Source organism: Columba livia, unplaced genomic scaffold (genome assembly GCF_036013475.1).
Source record: "Columba livia isolate bColLiv1 breed racing homer unplaced genomic scaffold, bColLiv1.pat.W.v2 Scaffold_133, whole genome shotgun sequence".
NCBI classification, from domain to species: Eukaryota; Metazoa; Chordata; class Aves; order Columbiformes; family Columbidae; genus Columba; species Columba livia.
In genome coordinates, this window is record NW_027043029.1 from 849,276 (window position 1) to 853,300 (window position 4,025).

The 4,025-nt window shown below is 60.8% G+C and overlaps 1 long non-coding RNA gene across 1 annotated transcript; it reads left to right on the plus strand.

The window, feature by feature from the left end:
* The first annotated feature begins 3,125 nt into the window (after positions 1-3,125).
* LOC135577665 (uncharacterized) lies at positions 3,126-3,712 on the plus strand. Its single transcript, XR_010469335.1, has 3 exons — positions 3,126-3,220; positions 3,477-3,539; positions 3,627-3,712. It is a non-coding gene; the product is annotated as an uncharacterized LOC135577665 (long non-coding RNA).
* Positions 3,713-4,025: the final 313 nt, after the last annotated feature.

A 4,025-nucleotide genomic window follows, 5' to 3' on the forward strand; every position in this document is an offset into this window, starting at 1 on the left:
CGACCCTCCTCCCTCACTCCAGGGCCTCTGTTCTCATCCTCCCCGTGCAGTCACTGCCGCCCCTGCTGCCAGCTTTGCTGCGGGCTCTGCCACCAGCACTGTCGGGTGTCTCTGCAGGGCTGCTGGCACTGCCTGGCTAAGCAGCAGCATCAGGGCGCTCGGTGTGATTTGGCTTCACTTCCTTCTTTTCTTTCCTTCCTCCCGTAGTCCTATGCGAGATACCTCAGAACTTCTGAAAGGACAGACATCGTCCTTGTGTTCATCGAGGCAATGAGAGACTCCAGCACCTTTGACAAGAAGCGGGCAACAGACTTGCTGGACATGGTCATGGAATTCCCTGACTTCTGGCTGGCGGATGTAAGTGGCCAGTGGCTGGATTTCCCTGCCAGGCTTCAGCCCTGTCAGGCCTTGTTCCTTCCTCCATCCCTACCCCCCAACCCCTGGTGTCTCAGGAATCTGAAGCCACATGAAGGTGGCAGAGAGGAATGGGAAGGACAGCTGAGGAAGTGGCTGCACTCAGTGACAGCGCCATCCTCACCTTATCTCCTCCAGCTGCCAAAGATCATGAGATGCATCCACAAAAACCTGGACAGCATCAACACAGCACCAGCTCGGCAGAGCGTGGCGTCCCTGCTTCTGCTCATGGCTGACAGGAGACCTGGGAAGGTGCTCACAACGCTGCTGAGGATCGCTCCGCCAGGAGACAGGTACTGGCCCCAAAAGCCACGAGGGCTTGTTCACTGTGGGGAGAGGGGCACAGAGCCAAGGGATCCTGCAGGACACCCCCGAGGAGCAGGACCCTCGCTCCCACCACATTTTCCAGCGCTGGGGGTCAGCCAGGCCCACAGCAGCCACAGCTGAGCAAGCCAGCCCAGAGCCCCCCACTGCGCTCCTGCCAGCCCCACGGGAGCACCAGCTCAGCCTCTGCTGCTGCCCAGGGCATCCCAAGCGTCCTGCAGCGCGGAGCTGGACACGCTGCTGTGGGCCAGGCTGCCCTGCTGACAGAGCGCTCTCTCGCAGGACTGCCCTGGACATGTGGGACATGATGATCTCCACACCCCGGCCTCTGAAGAAGATCTTAAGAAACCTGCGCAAAAGACTCCTGGTCATAGACTCCATGTTTCCCGCAGGCGTCATCAGTGGGTCAGAAAGTCCTGACATGGTGAGCGGGGCGGTGTCAAGCGAGCCATGTTGGCAGGTGGGGCTGGGGCATTGGGTGAGGTGGTGGCTTGGCCTTGGCTGGGGGTCAGGCAGTGGGTGAGAGCTCCACACGCCCTCCCTGCCGTGCTGGGGCCTGATGGCTGCCTGGGGAGCTTTCCAGGCACGGAGTCTCTCCAAGACATCTGCCCATGGGGGCCTGTGGGAAAAGGGGACGGCTGAGCAGGACACAGGGAGTCATTGCTTTTCAACCCTCCCTGCCCTGGCCCTGCTCTCCTGTATCTCCGTGGCTGTGCCCATGGCCACCACCTGCCAGGAGGGTGCCACAGAGATTCCTGTGCCACCACCTGCCATGAAGCTGGACAGGAGGCTGGTACTCAGTGACTGGCTTTTTTGCCACGGTGGTCTTTGATCCTTTCACAAAAATGAAACTGTTGTTCATACAGGCAAGAAAAATACAGTCTCTCCTGCCACAAGTTGTGGGGTTGCTCGACTACAGCAACACAGAAGTGAAAAGGAGAGTCCTGACATTCTTCCGCAGCGTGATGGGACACCTGAAGAGGGAAGAGGCCAGGCCCACTGTCGAGCAGCTGGAGGAAAAGCTCCTGCCCCTCTTTGATGATGTAAGGCTGATGACGGAGACTGAGCCCTGGGGGTGGGCAGCCTGCAGTGACAGCTGCCCTTCAGCCCAGCCCCGTGGACAGCACTGGGAGCAGGCTCTGCTCCCCCGGGCTCTCGTGGGATGGCTTCTGGGCTTCTGCACAGCCTGACCCTGGAGCATCTCCCCTCACGTCAGCCCCGATACTGCCCCTGCTCACCACGGGCAGAGAGCTGCTGGGATTGAAGTCCGGCTTTCCTCCTTCCTCCCAGGAGTCCAGCCAGCTGCGAGAGCTCTCCATCTGCCTGTTCAGAGAGCGGGTGCAGTCAGTGATGGTGCACGACAAGAAGAGGATTAAGAGCTACGTGCACCGTGCACTGCTCCCCCTCTTCTTTCGTTTGAGCGATCAGAACAACAACGTGGCCAAGGTACAGATTTCCACGCTGAGCACTGAGGCAGAGAGGGGTGTGCTGACAGCACACAGGTGGCCTGGGCACCAGGGGACAGGGCTGCTGGCAACTGGCAGCCTCCTCCAGCCCATAGGAAGGGTCCTTACAGACCCAGCACGAGTAGCGGTAGAGAAGCTGCCATGGCCATTTCCACCACCTGCCATAGCTGGTCTCACAGGGCTCAGCAGCAGCCTGTGGCCACCGAGGCCTGAACCGGCGCATCCCTACGGGCACCTCAGCTGTCCCTGCAGGTGCTGGGTCTCGAGCTTTGAGCCTCAGTCTCTGTCCCCCAGGGCTGTGCCCAAGAGAGCCCCAGATGTTTGGGCCAGGGCATGTCGCTGCCCCCAAAGGGCAGGTGTTCCAGAAACAAAGCCAAGAATGGGGGGACGCAAGGTCTCCTTATGCAGACTGTGGGTGCCATGTCCCAGCTTCTGCTGTTCCGCAGGCAGCCAGGGAAGCCCTCCTTGGTGCAGCAGAGCTCCTGAAATGGAAGCAGCTCAGACACCTAGTGCGGACTCAGCAGACATGGAGGATTGGAGAGAGCTTGGTGAGAACAGCGAAGGCCCAGGCTGACTGAGGGCTGCCCCACATGTCTGGGCTGTGGGCTCTGCAGATGTGCCTCGCCCGCCCTGCTGCAGCCCCGAGCTGCATCCTTGTTCCCTGTCCTCAAGAACAGAACCCCCAAGGGCTCTTCCCTCTGCCCCAGGCCTGGCGGGAAGGAGGACTCTCAGCACCCCGGGACCACTCTGCTTGTGTCTGTCTCTCAGCCTCAGCCCAACAGGGCTACTGGCTGGGGGGCAGGAGTGGCCTGCGGGGAAAGGGAAACCTGGGTTACTGGGAGGAGGGACTGGTCCAGCCAGCTCGGGGTGGGCTGCAGACAGTGACATGCTCACACCCTTGTGCTCTCTCCAGCTGGAGCAGGACAGGAGCAGGGCTCAAGAGTTCTTGAGCCAGAGCCTGCCATACCTGAGGGATGCTCAGGCCAGCTTGCGAGAGGCGGCCGTGAGGTTCATCGGTGAGTCACAGCCCCAGGGTCCCTCTCTTGGCAGCCTGGCCCCAGTCCCCACTGCTGCCCTGGCACAAGGAGCAGCCCTGTGGCTTCAGAACCCCAGCTGCCCCGTGCAGGGCCTTGGCCTCCCCTCCCAGCCCTGCCCACACAGGTGGGCTTGGTGGCTGCCTTGCTCAGTCCCGCTATGTCAGCTCTGGGGTATCCCCTGGGGCCAGCTCTGATGAGGGGGAGGGAGCAGGGGCTGACGGAACTCTGTGCCCAGGGCTGGCTGCGCGGCCCCTGAGGGACCGAAGGGAGGAGGAGAAGCTGGCTGAGATCTGCAGTGGTGAGTAGGGAGCCTGGTCAGGAGGGGATGCCTGGGTGTCTCTGCAGACGTGGGAGATCATCTGGGCTCTGCTTCTTTCTGTTGCAGCCCTTCGGCCCTTGGAGACGGACAGTAAACCCTTCGTCCGCTCCCTCGCTGCTCAGACCATTGTCATCCTGAGCAGTCCAAGGGAGCAGCCACGATCACGATGGGCCCTGCAAGCCCTGTGCTGCTGGCGTCGCTGACCCAGGTGGAGGAGCAGCTCTGCTTGCGGAAAAATGGTTGGATTTTAATAAAGAGCCCTTCTTGAAGTTGGGTTGGATGTCTGGCTTTTCCAAGGACCCCAGAACCTCTCTGATTGCTGTGGCACTTTTGAGAGCACAGCCCGGCATCATGGGCAAGGGTGACGTAGCAGACAGGAGCACTTGCAATGAGGTTGTCCAGGGCAGCTGAGATGAATCTCACTGGGCCAGTGGGGTTTGTTCCTGGAGTCACACACAGAAATGT